This window comes from Equus asinus, chromosome 15, assembly GCF_041296235.1.
Source record: "Equus asinus isolate D_3611 breed Donkey chromosome 15, EquAss-T2T_v2, whole genome shotgun sequence".
NCBI classification, from domain to species: Eukaryota; Metazoa; Chordata; class Mammalia; order Perissodactyla; family Equidae; genus Equus; species Equus asinus.
Genome location: NC_091804.1, coordinates 38,718,745 through 38,733,554, shown reverse-complemented (window position 1 = coordinate 38,733,554; position 14,810 = coordinate 38,718,745). Strand labels below are relative to the sequence as shown.

The following is a 14,810-nucleotide window of genomic DNA, read 5'->3' as shown; positions in this document are numbered from 1 at the left end:
GGATTGTGGGTAAATTCGTTTTTGGTTGGTTTGCTCCTTTTTTTTTTAAGAAGATTAGCCCTGAGCTAACATCTGCTGCCAATCCTCCTCTTTTTTGCTGAGGAAGACTGGCCCTGAGCTAACATCCGTGCCCATCTTCCTCTACTTTATACGTGGGACGCCTACCACAGCATGGTGTGCCAAGCGGTCCTATGTCCGCACCGGGGATCAGAACCAGCGAACATGATGAGTCTATCGGTGGCAGGTCAGCAGCGCACCATTCAGACCTGGTGCACTTGCCCTTTCTCAAGCTCGGCTGCTGCAGTCGACTCCGAACTGCTGGCTGCAGGATCTGAAAAGCTCGCCTACACGCGACGCCCCTGCCGGGCCCACCTCCCCGTGACTGCCCGCGGGCGGAGACTTTGCTCCACAGGCTGGAGAAATGTGTGCCCACAGCGCCTCCTACAGCCACAGGCCGGAGCTGCAAGTCCTGGAAGGAGCCCCGCTCCATCTTCCCTGTCAATTGTGCGGCCTCAGTTTGGAGGGAGGCAGGCAAAATCTGGGAGGAGGAGGAGAGAAAAGGAAAAACGGAAGATTAAAAGAAACGAGAAAATAGCAAGCATTTGGGAAGCTCTTTCTATGTTCCAAGTAGGGTTATGTGTTCCTTTACTCCTCCAAATATCCCCCTAAGGTGGGTACCATTATATCCCTATTTTTCAGATGAAGAAATTGAGGCTCAGAGACATGAAGCACATGCTCAAAGTCAAACGGCTAATAAAGGGCAGAGCCAGGATTCAAACCTAAGAAATCCAACTCCGGAGGCCATGCTTGTTTTTAATATTTTTAAAAATTATGGTACAAAATTGACTTTGTCCTTCCTTTTGGTGTATGGTTCTATGAATTTTAACATACGTATAAATTCACGAAGCCACCACCACAATAAGGATACTGCAAACTTCCTTGTGATGGTCTTTTATATTCAGACTCCCTACCCATGTGAACTTCTGGCAACTGATCATCTGTTCCCCATCACTATAGTTTTGTCTTTTCGAGAATGTCAAATAAATGGAATCATACAGTATGCAGCTATTTGAGACTGGCTTCCCTTCCCTCACTTAGCGTGTAATCTTCGTGCAAGTCGTTGCGCTAGTTCATCATTACTCAGAGGAAGATCTCTGTTTGTTGCTAGTGTCCTGTCAAGTCGACTCTGACTCCTAGTGACCCTGTGTGCAGCAGGCCCATTCTTTTTCCACCATCCCCTCGCCACCTTCTGGCGCTGTATCAGACAATGCTCTGCTGCTATTCCTAGGGTTTTCATGGCCAATTTTTTTGGAAGTGGGTGGCCAGATCCTTCTTCCTAGTCTGTCTAGTCTGGAAGCTCTGCTGAAACCTGTCTGCCATGGGGGACCCCGCTGGTATTTGAATTACAGGTAGCATAGCTTCCAGCATCACAGCAACACGCAGCTGCCACAGTGTGACACCCCACAGACGGGTGGTGTGGTTCCCTGACTGGGAAACGAACCCAGGCCTTGGCAGTGAGAGTGCTGAATCTTAACCACTAGACCACCAGTCAGATGAAGAATATTCCTTTTTTTTTTTTGACAGTTTTTAGTTGTGCCTTTATTCATCTTAGTTCGTTAAAAATGTACTTGCTTTAAAGATGCTATAAATAGAGTGATTACCCACTAATGTGGGATGGAAGCCCCCTCCCCAGCATGGTATTTTTGTTTTTTTATAAAGCAGAATTTCTTACAGGAATCTTATTGGTCACACAGTAGTTACAAGAATGTCCGATATAATGATATGTACAGTTGAAACAAGACAGGCTGATTAAGAATTTACATAATGTAAACACATACATATTAAAAGTTAGCCACGTGGACAGAGGCATGCAGCGGGAAGAGTGGTTGATGGGAGGTTGGGGGCTGAGGGCCCAGATGCAGTAATATTGCTTTTCCCCTCCATTACCGACAATAACTTCCACTAACAGATACAGCTATTCCACACATCTAAATACACAAAGGCAAATCGTGACCTGCTGCATGTAGACTCTAAGTGGTCCGTGATATGCCCACGAAAACAGGAAATGTGAACCCCATGCAAGTAGTAGGAAGCATTGTCCATTTAGTCTAGTTGGACTTGGAAATGTTTCATTCTTGCCGTTAACATCTGGAACAGCATATGTCTCCTCTTGCTATGTTTTCTTCACAACTGACACACTCTTAGTGGGGAATTCTGATGGTTGCTCGACCTAATAGTGACAACTGAAACACTCTTAAAGATGTGGTAACTTTTTAATAATACGTTTTCATCACACACTTAACATAAAACATGGGTCATCTGCAGCTTTAAGCTAACAGGGAGAGGAAGTGCATCTGAATGTCAAGGCTTTCAGTTTCAGAATTCTATAGTGTCCTTAAGAATGAAACTGATACCGCTGCTTTTTATTTACTCAAGCAGGCTCTAGTATGAGCTCTTAAGCGATAACCAAAACAGAAGAAATGTCATTCTTTTTTTCCCTGGGCCTTTTGAGAAACCAGACCAAAATTATAAATTATTCAAGCTTCCTACTAAGCAGCGGTGCTTTTCTGGGTGTATCTAGCTAGAGAACAAATCAAAGAAGAACTTAGTGCAAGAGCATCAACGTGGGGTACGCTTATCAGGAATCGGGAACCTCAGATAGAGTTCAGAGTTTTCTCATACACCCCCATTTACCCCGATTTTTGCCAACTATTATGGCAAAGGCATTTTGAGGGCCCTGTGCTTGACAACTTATGCTTGCAGATCCTCTTGCAGAGATTTCTCTAGTTGAGTAGAAACCCTTCCATAAAAAGTCAGCAGGTTCTGCGAACCTAGAGAGGAGACAATGTCTCTGAATGCTCAAATTGCTAGTTCCTATTGGGGAAAGAACATTAAAATAACTTGAAGGTCTATTTTATTGGCAACTCAGAATGCAAAGTATTTTATTTTTAAACTTCTAAATTTGAAAACAAGACAGCCTAAGTAAAATAATAATAGTTTTCCAAAGCGGAATGTGCTCATTTGGAGCTCAGTTTTTCTGCTTTAAGTACAAAAGCAACTTCCTAGAACTCCTGGTTTTGCTGTTTTGATGCTCTGTCATTAGATGAACTGATCGCTCTCAGTTGCTAACATCCCTTTGTTTTTCCTTGGTAAGGGTTTAAAAAATTCTAGAACAGACGCATTTGTCTAGTCTTACTCTGACAATTTCATCTCAAATGTCTCCTGAGAGGCACATATCATATACCGGAATCCATCTTCATCCTTGTCACTTTCATACACTTCAGAAGTGGGTGTGGACACGCGCACCATGCTGTGTCCATTCACTACCAGGAAGAAGACTTGATTAGCGTTGAGCTGTAAGCGCCTTCTAATTATCTTGATGAGCTCACTCCTGTTGATGTGATCAGGCACAAGGAACTTGGTTTTATCCAGGACAGGAAGCTGCTTCTCACCCTTGTATCGTTCTGTTATCACTGGGATTTTGGTAGGATGCTGCTCTCGGATAAGTCGGACATTTTCTACTCTTTGTGTCGCCGGGCGGGGTACCCCACCTGGGGCCCCAGGCCGGAGGAAGTGGGTCCTTGGGCCCCCTCAGGAAAGAATTCAAGCGAGAGCCACAGAATAAAGTACAAAACAGTTTTAGTAAGCAAGACTTAGGTAAAGGAAAGGGAGAGGCCGCAGAGAGCCTGTGCTGTGTCGGAAAGCAGAGAGACAGCTTTGAGCTGGGTTGAAGGGGATTTTTTATGGGACTTTAAAAGGAAGTGGATGCAGCAGCTGGGGATGGGACCCCAGGATGCGTGATCAGCTGGCTGATTGGTTCTGGAACTGTATGCTCAGTTTGTGGTCCCGCTGCAAACCGAGTGGTTTCCAGCAGGCGTGGACGGGCTGCTGACTTGCTCTATGTTACAGGATGTGTGGCGGACTTCAGGCGGGTGTGGCTTCCTTTATGTGCAGACTTGTGTCACCTAGGGCCCCACCTAGCCCACCAAGATGCCTGTCTCATTTATTCTGAGGTGCAGGAGGCTGGGGGGGGCAGTGAGGCCAGTGGGGGGTGGGGGGGAGGTGATCATCCCAGCTGCTCCAGGCAGCAGCAGCGGGTGGCCAGAACAGCTATTCCTAATTCAACACTTACTCTGTGCCAAGTGCTACACTAAGCATTTTGACATATCTCGTTTGATCCTCACCGGATCCCAAGAGGAAGGTAATGTTGTTATGGCCATTTTATAGATGGGCAATCTAGAGCTAAGAGCAGGTAGAAGTCACAAGCTGTCTGCCGGGAGCTAGGACTAATCACAGGCTCAGAAGCATTTGTGAAATTGCTCTGCTCCCAGCCAACAAGGAGCGAGGTGCAGGGGCGACAACATCACCTCCCAGCTGGAATTCTGGAAGATGGTCTGTGAATCCCTTGTCTTTCTCCACAGCCTGTTGGGAATGCCTGTGATTTCATTCATGGTCTGAAGCCAAAGCCTTTGCAAGGCAGCAGAGCATAGAAATTAGGGGCCCAGGATGGAGTTCAAATCCCAGCTGTCGCTTCCAAGGTGTGTGACCTCAAGTAAGTCACTAAACCTTTCTGAGCCTCAGTTTTCCTATCTATAAAATAGGATAGTAAGGAACAGGGTTGGGAGGCTGGCCCGGTGGCGCAGTGGTTAAGAGCACATGTTCCTCTTCGGCGGCCCAGGGTTCACCGGTTCGGATCCTGGGTGCGGACATGGCACCACGTGGCAACCCATGCTGTGGTAGGCGTCCTACGTATCAAGCAGAGGAAGATGGGCACAGATGTTAGCTCAAGGCCGGTCTTCCTCGGAAAAAAGAGGAGGATTGGCAGATGTTAGCTCAGGGCTAATCTTCCTAAAAAAAACAAAAAGGAACAGGGTTGGGCTATAGATTAAAGGAGATAAATAATTAATGCAATATTGCACATGGTAAGTACTCCATGAACACATTTCTTCTTCTTCTTCTATTTCTCCAACACAGACTTTATCCTACCTCAAAGTGGCAGGAAGATTTCTTTAGTCACTAACAATTGTCCCTACTATGTGCCAGACCCTGGGCTAAGCACTTTACAGACATAATTTTATTGAACCTTACAACTCTCTAAAGTAGGAATTATTACAAACCGCATTTCACAGATGAGGAAACTGAGGCTTAAAGAGGTGAAGTAATTTGCCCAAGATCCCCCAGCTAAGAGGACAAAGAAGTAGGATGAGACTGAAGGATCAAACGTTTGGTGGGACTGAAGGTAGGGAGACAGGATGCAAAGAGTTTGAACATTTAAGGCCCACCGTTGCCCCTGGAGCTCAGGGAAGCAGTGACAGCAAAGCCAAGAGACTTGAGGTGAGTGGACGCTCTCTAGGGAGCTTCTCTGGCCCCTGGCTGTAGGCATTTGGGGCCACTTCTGACCTCAGAGGTGTGTCGCCAACAAGGAAGTCCCACAAAAGCATTTGAACTTTTAAGAGCCAGAGATTGACTCCTCCCTGTATCCTTAGACTGTATTTAAGTAATTGGTTGCAATTAAGCCAAGGGTTACAAACTCAAGAACCAGATTTTTTTGAAGAAGAAGATTAGCCCTGAGCTAACTACTGCCAATCCTCCTCTTTTTGCTGAGGAAGACTGGCCCTGAGCTAACATCCGTGCCCATCTTCCTCTACTTTATATGTGGGACGCCTACCACAGCATGGTGTGCCAAGCAGTGCCATGTCTGCACCCGGGATCCGAACCGGCGAATCCTGGGCTGCTGAGAAGCAGAACGTGAGCACTCAACCACTGTGCCCAGGGCCAGCCCCAAGAGCCACACTGACAGGGTTCAAGTCCTGGCTCTGCCACTTACGAGCTGTGTTGACCTTAGGCAAGTCATTTCACCCCGGAGACTGTTCCTTCAACTGTCAAATGAAGTTAAGAATGCAACCTGTCTCAGAGGATTGTTGGAAGAATAATGTTTTATTACATGGAAAGAACTGTTGTTCAATAAATGTTGGCTATTCTTACTATTATCACTACTACAGGGGCAGGGATGTAAAGAGGGAAGTGGAATGGTGGAGACCGTGGGATCTGGAAAGCCCAGTACCTGCCCAAAGTGATGGGCATTATTCAGTCACAGCCAATTATAACCAGGCAGGAAAACGGGTCCACTATGGCCAGATCTTCCAGTTTTCCATGAGAAGCCACACTGGCATCCTTTCAACTCTCCAAACACAACATCCAACTGGCATGTTTTTGCCTCCACTGGCCTGGAGCATTCCATCCTGCTGATATTCACACCACTCACTCCCTGATCTCTTTCCGCTCCATACTCAAATGTTCACCTTTACACGTCCACATCTATGCCTTCCACCCCCTTTAGTTTTCTCCATTGCATTTACAATTAAATAGCATACTATTATTTATTATTGTTTTTCCCTCCACTAGCAATCATCTCCCATGTGGGCAATAATTTTTTTTTTTTTTACTGTCATATCTTCAGCACCTAGAACAGGGCCTGGTACATGGTAGGTACTCGATAAATATTTATGGGATGAATTATGTGAATACATTCTTTCTTCCTTTCTTTTTTTTTAAAGATTGGCACTTGAGCTAACATCTGTTGCCAATCTTTTTTTTTCTTCTTCTTCTTCTCCCCAAAACCCCCTAGTACACAGTTGTATATTCCAGTTGTATGTCCTTCTGGCTCTGCTATGTGGGACGCCACCTCAGCATGGCTTGATGAGTGGTACTAGATCCGTGCCCAGGATCCAAACCAGCGAAGCCCTGGGCCGCCGAAGTGGAGCACACAAACTTAACCACTCGGCCACAGGGCTGGCTCCCATTCTTTCTTTAAGAAACATTCTGTGGGCCCCAAAATGGGTGTTTGGGCTGCCAGCTTGTGAACGATGATTCGAAGAATCATTTAGTCATTTTCGCCTTATGGAGCATCTACTATGTGCAAGGAATAGGTCTAGAAACCACAGGGGACATAAAGAACAGAAAACACTCCTTGTTCTAGTAGAAGGCAGTGAGTTGGAGAGAGAAAAGGAGGGGCTTTGGAGTCCAACAGGGCAGAATCTTGAGGAGTAAAGGAACACTTATAACTCTGCTTGGAACACAGAAAGAGCTTCCCAAATGCTTGCTCTCATGTAGAGCTGGGGAACCGTGGCTCTTTGAGCCCTAATTCCTCATCTGTGCAATTGGGATAAGAATCATGCCGGTTCTGTCCTCACAGGGCTGTCTGGTGAGTAATGCAGTGTGCACATCAAGTGACTTAGCAGAGTCCAGACACAAGGCAGGCGTCTGATTCACTCTTTCACTTAACAAATATTGATTGAGTGGCCTACCACATGCGATATGCACTGTGCCACGAGCTGCGGAGGGGCCACAAAGGAGGCAGAGATGCTACCTACGTGGAGTCCTGGATTAATGAGGGGGAGACACACCATAAACGAATATGCTATATTACTACACATACAATGCATACGTACTATATATGCATAGGCACTATTTATTAGGCAGTGATCAGTAATACAAAGAAAAATACAAGGTAAGGGAATAGAAAGTGGCAGGGAAGATTATTCTAGATAGGTCCCCAGAGAAGGGGACATTTGAGTAAACACCTAAAAGACAAGGAAGGAAACCATGCAAAGATCTAGAGTGCCTAGGGCTGGTCATTCCAGGCAGAGGGAACAGCAAGTGCAAGGATCCTGAGGTAAGAGTGATCCTAAAGTGATGGAGGAGGAGTCAGGAGGCTGAAAGATTGAAAGAGAAGTGTGGAAATTAATAAAAGAGGGGCTGCCCGGTGGCACAGCAGTTAAGTGTGCACGTTCCATTTTGGCATCCTGGGGTTCACCGGTTGGGATCCTGGGTGCAGACATGGCATCGCTTGGCAAGCCATGCTGTGGCAGGCGTTCCACATATAAAAAGTAGAGGAGGATGGGCATGGATGTTAGCTCAGGGCCAGTCTTCCTCAGCAAAAAGAGGAGGATTGGCAGCAGATGTTAGCTCAGGGCTAATCTTCCTCAAAAAAAAAAAAAAGAAGAAACCTTAACTAAATCAGAGTCAGGAAGACCTATAGGGGGAGCTCTCATGCCCTATCATACATGGTCCACTACACCAAAGAGGAAAAGAGATGGAAGCCTACATCTTCAACAGGAAGTACAACTACTTTACTGAAGGGAGATTTCTCTCCCCACCTAGACACAGCCCAGCCAGAGATGCAGATGCCTCCCTGAACTGTTACTTTCCCCCAATGGACTTTCCTTTAGAACAGCGCCTCCCTACTCCCCCTTCTTCTCTATAACAGCAGCTCACCTTTGTTTTCTGAATTTGCCTATGGTTCACCATAGCATGCACATCCCAAGTTTCTTTTGGCTATTCCTGAATAAACTTGTTTTGAGGATAAAATAAGAGGCTAATTGGCTTTTTAAGTTAAGAGCAGGGAGACGAGGTCAGACTGTAAGGGAGAGGAGGTGCAGGATATTGACTCTGGCTTTTACCCTGCATGAGGTCTGGAGACCTTGGAGAGTTTTGATCAGGACAGGGGCTTGATCTTTGGTTTTCAAGATCCCTCTGGGTGCATAAGAATAGACTATAGCAGGCAATGGTGGAAGTAGACCAGTTATCAAAGCTTGGGTGGTGGTGGCTTGGATCAGGAGGTAGCAAGATGGGTGAATTTCAGATGAATCTTGAAGGGAGAACCAATAGGATTTGCTGATGGCTTCACAAGGGGAATGAGAGAGCAAAATGTCAAACTCCAAAATTGTTGGCCTGAGCAACTATACTGACAGTGTTGCCAACACTGGGGATAAAAATGATTGTGGGAGGTGCAGCCTTGGTGGCGAGAGATCAGTCTTGGAAATGTTAAGTTCAAGTTGAGTGCAAGAAGGGAAACACAAGACAAACCTGGAAATGTAGGTTGGGGCCACACATAGAGCATTGAATGTCCTGACAAGGAGCTGAGGAAGTGAGTTGGCTGATGCAGTTCATGACGTGCAAGAGGTCAAGCCCATTACAGAGAGGGTGTTTGATTATGGAGCTCTGTATTTACTGTTGGGTGAATTATCCCCCAAACTTAGTGCCTTGAAAGATATTTAATCTCCTTTTCTGTAAATTGGGAATCCAGGCATGGTTTAGGTGGGGCATCTCAAGGTCTCAGACATCAAGGTCTCAGGAAGGATTCTAGTCCCCAAGGATTGACTGGGGAAGTATCTGCTTACAAACTCAAGTTGGGGCAGAACTCAGTTCCCTGCACACTGTCAGCTGGAGGCCACTGTTTCTTGCTGTGGACATCAACACAGAAGCTTGCTTCATCAAAGCGAGCAGGCCAAGGAATGGGGAAACACTGGATGGGAACTAGCAAGGCAGACATGTTATAACCCATCTCAGGAGTGACAGCCTCTCTTCTGCAGCTTTCTATTCACAGGAAGCACTAGGCCCAGCACACTCAAGACGAAGGATCACGTCAATACCAGGAGCCATTTTAGAATGCACAATACAAACGGCCAGTTGGGGCGGGAGGATGCAGAACACTGGAACCCCAACTTTCTCAAGTTAAGACTCTCAGACAACATACCTCAAAACTCTGTGGTGGGGAAGGGGGACAGGAGTTAAATGAAACCAAACTGACCATGAGGCATTAAACCTGTCTGGGATTTTCCATCGTTAAACATTAAACGCCTGCATAAATGTACAAGTGTGAGATCTGCCCTCCACCTATTCTTTACCCCTGCTGACCTCTATAGACACTTGGTTTAGAGAACCATTCTCGCTGCTTCTTTATTTCCAATGACCAAATACAACAGGACTTTGATTTAAAGATTTTTTCTTCTTTCTCCAGAAAGGAAGGCTACAAAGTTAGAAATTTTAATAATTGAGGAGCTGAGCGTTGGTGCAGCAGTTAAGTTCGCACGTTCCGCTTCTCCGTGATCCCGGGTGTGGACACGGCACCGCGTGGCAAGCTACGCTGTGGCAGGCGTCCCACATACAAAGCGGAGGAAGATGGGCATGGATGTTAGCTCAGGGCCAGTCTTCCTCAGCAAAAAGAGGAGGAATGGCAACAGTTAGCTCAGGGCTAATCTTCCTCAAAGGAAAAAAAACAGAAACTTTAGTAATTTAAAAAGTTTAGGAGCCCCCCGTGGCTGTGGGGTTAAGTTTGAGTGCTCTGCTTTGGTGGCGCAGGGTTTTGCTGGCTCGGATCCTAGATGCGGACCTAGCACCACTCACTGAGCCATGCTGGGGGGGAATGTCACATAACAGAGCCAGAAGAACCTACCAACTGTGTGTAGGGGTGCTACAGGGAGAAGAAAAAGACTGATGACAGATGTTAGCTCAGGTACCAATCTTTAATAAAAAAAAGTTTAATAATAATCCTTGATTCTTCAAAAGGGGCAGTTTTCAACTTTGTAGACAGTTCTCAAGTTACACAATAACCTTGTGGACAGATTCAACCACCTTTCTCAGGTAAACACAGGGTCAATCTTTTTCAAGAGTCCTTGTATTCCAACTCCAGTTGAGAAACACCTTAAAAGACAGACAGATTACAATCAGTACTTCATTCTGATGTAAAGGGCTACTTGTTTGGGATGTGGAAGCAACTGGTTAAGACTTCAGGTGCATAATCAAGTACCAGACCACGGAGACTTCCCGTCTCAGGAGTCAACCTGTCTCTTCGGCCCCTCCTTGAAGCCTGTGTTGTACCTGATGTCAAACTTTTCATTCTCAATCTAAACCCTTTCTATCACAGGAAATACAGGTAGAGACAAATCAACAACCACACCAAAAGGTTTTTAGTTGACTCTAGAGGGACATGATACAAAGGAATGCATACACAAGAGACACTTTAGGGACAAATGGGACATGTGAATACAGAGTGGGTAAACAGATATTAGGGAACTAGTAACATTATTATCAAGGATCAGTTTGGAGAACAGTCTAATTTCTAGATTAATTTAGAGAAATTCAAATGAACAATCTGGGGATTAAGGATTATAAAACAAACAACTTACTTTCAAACAGCAAAAACTATGCATTTATAAACAGACAAAGAAAAAACTTTAAATTTAAAGTAACAAGCAATCATTGACATTAATTCCAACTCTTCTGCATGTTTGAGATTTTTTCATAAATTGGGGAATTAGGAAGCACATCTATTATAGCAATCACCCACCCTATACTCAAGGGCTGGAGGAAAGCTGACTGGTGTTGCTCATTTCCCCCTCCATCAATTAAGGATACTAGGCATGGCAGGGAACAGTGTAACTCAGGGACCATTTCGGCAAAAGCAGCCACTAAGTTAACAGAATTGAGGGCTGTACAGCTTAAAGGCATACAACCAAGGCCTGCCTGATTCAATCAGACAGGTCTGCCTTAAATGGTTCCCTTAATCAGCAAGGCTATCTGGGGAAATAAGTTCCAGTCACTAACCATCAGCCATGGAGGTGCACACTGCCTAGTACCCAAAGGATACAGAAAGGGGCTGTTAGTTTCCATTTTAAAAGATGGGGGCAGGAAACGTAGGCTTAAATAGCCTATCTCCTTGACTTGCTGACTTTGATGAAGCAAGCTGCCATAGTGAGGCAGCCCAGGCAGCACGGAAGTGACGGTGGCCTCCAGCCAATAGCTAGGAACTCAATCTTTCAAAAATTACAATCCATTTGAATCCCAATTGGAAAATGACTAGATTTCCTTATCTTGTAATACACCTGCCAAAGCAGAAATTAACTTTATTTTTCCTTCCTTGCAAGATCTAACAGTACCAATAGCTCAACAGTCCTGCTAAGGACTTAATTCTCCCCTCCTGTTTTATATACCCGCCTTGGGGGTTATTCACAAGTGGGCGAACACCTATCCTGGGGGCTGCTCTTTTTTCCTGAGGAAGATTGGCCCTGAGCTAACATCCGTTCCCATCCTCCTCTGTTTTCTATGTGGGACGCCACCACAGCATGACTAGAGCAGTTATGTCTGTGCCCATGATCTGAACCTGTGAACCCCGGGCTGCCAAAATGGAGCATGCGAATTTTAACCACTACATCCTAGGTGGCCCCTATTCTGGGCACATTTAATAATCATTTTATTAGGGGACTGACACTTGGGTAATACCATTTACCTCACCTGTTACAGGACATACTGAATCAAGTCGAGAGGAAGATCAGGCTGCAGTCAACCTTCTTCCTGCCCTGTGGCACACATGGCTCCTGACCTGCAGGAAGTTAACAGATGAAGCCAAGATGAATGACTTGAACGCTGGGGGGTAAAACCCAATCCCACCAAAAAACCTGAGAGAGAAAGCAGTCTGCTAGTGGCAAGCAGAAAATGAGGACAGAAATTATCACTGGGGCCAATGCATCAGACAAAACTGGCTAATAGTTCAGTGAGATCAACAGGGTCGATCTGATGGGGAAAAAAGTTATGTCATCACCTGCAGTGGCCAAATTGGAATTAGAAAGTAGAACACAAGGTGGGTATGCCCATCTTTTCAGAGAAAAGCAGTTACTACCTCCTCCGTTCTCCAGCTCCTGTCTACTCAGCCACGTGGGCATGGGCACTTAGGAGACATGTGGACGTCACTTACCAATCCTTTCCCACTCCCAGATTCATCCTGGCCCATTCCAAGTGTGCTTTCTGCCAACAGCAAACCTGAGATGAAAACACCGAAATGTGAGCTCTGATCAGCTAGATGCCCAAGAGAGTAGCGGACAGAGGAGCTGCTCAAGCTGGCATATCAGACAGAAACTGGCTTAGAGAAGTTAGATCAACATGGTCGATCTGTCGGGGAAAAAAGTTCAGTCATCATATATGCCAGTAGGAAGCTCTTGACCTCTACACAAAGAGCTCTGAATCAGGACTAAGATTTTGGTGGTCCACTTTCATACGAGCAGAATCTTTCAATACTTGAGCACTTCTGTGTCCTATTGTTAGAAATATGAAACTACCATCTAAGAAAAACATCCCTGCCTTCTGAGGGTACGTGATAGAAGCCAGAGTGACGGGCAAGAGCTGTGGGGAAATGGTCAGCTTTTTCTAATGGGAGACGTGACTGCAGGGTTGTGACCAAGTGTCAGGATGTTACATTTTAATGTGAGAGGTCATCACTAAAAACCTGACTAAAAGGAACACTCTGGGACACAAAGTTTACAAAAAAATGTGTCCCTCAAGTCTGCCCGCCATAAGGCGTCATTCCCGGACTCAAGCGAATTTAATTAAATGCTAGGCAGTTGGTAATCAGTTTGAGTGGCTAAGTCAACAGAAACACACATTTGGCTTTCCTTTAGAAAATGCCCCATTAGGGGCCGGCCACGTGGCCGAGTGGTTAAGTTCGAGCGCTCTGCTGCAGCGGGCCAGGGTTTTGCCAGTTCGAATCCTGGGCGGGGACATGGCACCGCTCATCAGGCCATGCCAAAGCGGTGTCTCAGGTGCCACAACTAGGACCCACAACTAAAAACACACAACTATGTACCAGGGGGCTCTGGGGAGAAAAGGGGGGAAAAAGCCACATTATCCATCCACTTGGAAATTTAAGGGCACAAGAAAGCTGTTTATCAAGAACACATTAAGGAACAGCAACCCGAGGTGTGCTTCTAGAGGTATTAAACCACGTATTAACAGAGTATTAAAAAGACTCCTAAGTCTTTAACACCTAGACCCCTAGGTGCAAAAACAAATAACAACACCTATTCACTTTAGAAAGACAACTCCATCTTGGAGAATTCTTTCTCTTAAGCCTGTTTCTTCACCAATAACATTTAGGTCCATTTTTGAGAATTATAATAAAATGAAGCATCCAGAAAACCTTAAAGAACACCCAGCACCTGAAAGATGCTTAACAGAAATTAGCTACCATTAGCCAATTTATTCCCAAATTCGCCTAGCGAACTCAGAGGCTCCTCAGAGCACACGTTTCCTACAACAGCCCAGGAGACACATGCTTACCCCAGAGATCAGGAGACTGAAGGCTGTAGATGTCTACACGGCGTTCTCATCGAGGCCCAGCAGCGACCCCCTCCTCCAAGATCCATTCCGCACCCTCTGACCACGCTAACCTGCGAACTAACAAAGAAAGGGCATAGATCGCCATCTTTCCACGGTCGAAAGAACATAGCCGGGCCTTGTAAGGCTGGTGCATCAGAACTAACTGGCAAGTGTTCAACGACATCAACACTGTCGATCTGATGGGGAAAAAAGTGAAGTCATCCTTTACACCAGCCAAGGACTCGTCGGGTCCGTACATATGGCGAGGGTTGTTCCAGCTGTAACTGACCTCCCCCACCGCCCTACGGCCTATTTACGCTGAGAGCACAGGCAGCCACCGGCAAGGGCGATGGCAGAGGGAAAAGGAGGAACAGAGATCTCGAAGCGAAAACAGCGGGGTCTCCACTCACCACACACAGCAGTCAACCCGGGTTCCCAGGGTAGGACGCCGTCGGACTAGGAAGCACCAGCTGAAGACTACCAAGTAAGGTGCCGCAAACGAAAAAGGACTATAAGCGTGGCGGCCCTCCCTTATATAACCAGAGGGGGCTCTCGCGTCTGCGCACTGGGCCCTCGGCGCTTCCCCATCAGCCCCGCGCCGCGCGGGGCCATCTGGGAAATGTAGTCTCCGAAGGTACCTAATGGTCGTCAAGGAAGCTCTAGCCTGCCCCTTTCCCGTACGCACGGGGCCAGCCGGGCTCGTCGGCCTCGCCGCCATGTCGCGCTTCACACACACCAAGCCGCCCGCCGGCTTCCCCCTCCTTTGGAGATGGCTGACGTCCGCGAAGGCCTCGGGTGCTGTTAACTCGGCCCCCGCAGGCCCCTCCCCTCAGCCGCGCCCGCCTGCGCCCGCGGGCCCCGCCGCCGGGGGGCGCTGA

At 46.6% G+C, this 14,810-nt stretch overlaps 1 long non-coding RNA gene and 3 other non-coding genes across 4 annotated transcripts; all 4 read right to left on the bottom strand.

The window, feature by feature from the left end:
- Nucleotides 1–10,288: 10,288 nt before the first annotated feature.
- On the bottom strand, nucleotides 10,289–14,714 carry LOC106825788 (uncharacterized). Its single transcript, XR_001396744.2, has 5 exons — nucleotides 14,343–14,714; nucleotides 13,894–14,010; nucleotides 12,536–12,600; nucleotides 12,076–12,163; nucleotides 10,289–10,485 (listed from the first exon to the last, which is right to left on the bottom strand). It is a non-coding gene; the product is annotated as an uncharacterized lncRNA (long non-coding RNA).
- LOC123277491 (small nucleolar SNORD12/SNORD106) lies at nucleotides 12,301–12,392 on the bottom strand. The gene has a single exon (XR_006514442.1). It is a non-coding gene; the product is annotated as a small nucleolar SNORD12/SNORD106 (small nucleolar RNA).
- Nucleotides 12,677–12,767, bottom strand: LOC123277493 (small nucleolar SNORD12/SNORD106). Its single transcript, XR_006514444.1, has one exon. It is a non-coding gene; the product is annotated as a small nucleolar SNORD12/SNORD106 (small nucleolar RNA).
- LOC123277492 (small nucleolar SNORD12/SNORD106) lies at nucleotides 14,077–14,167 on the bottom strand. Its single transcript, XR_006514443.1, has one exon. It is a non-coding gene; the product is annotated as a small nucleolar SNORD12/SNORD106 (small nucleolar RNA).
- Nucleotides 14,715–14,810: the final 96 nt, after the last annotated feature.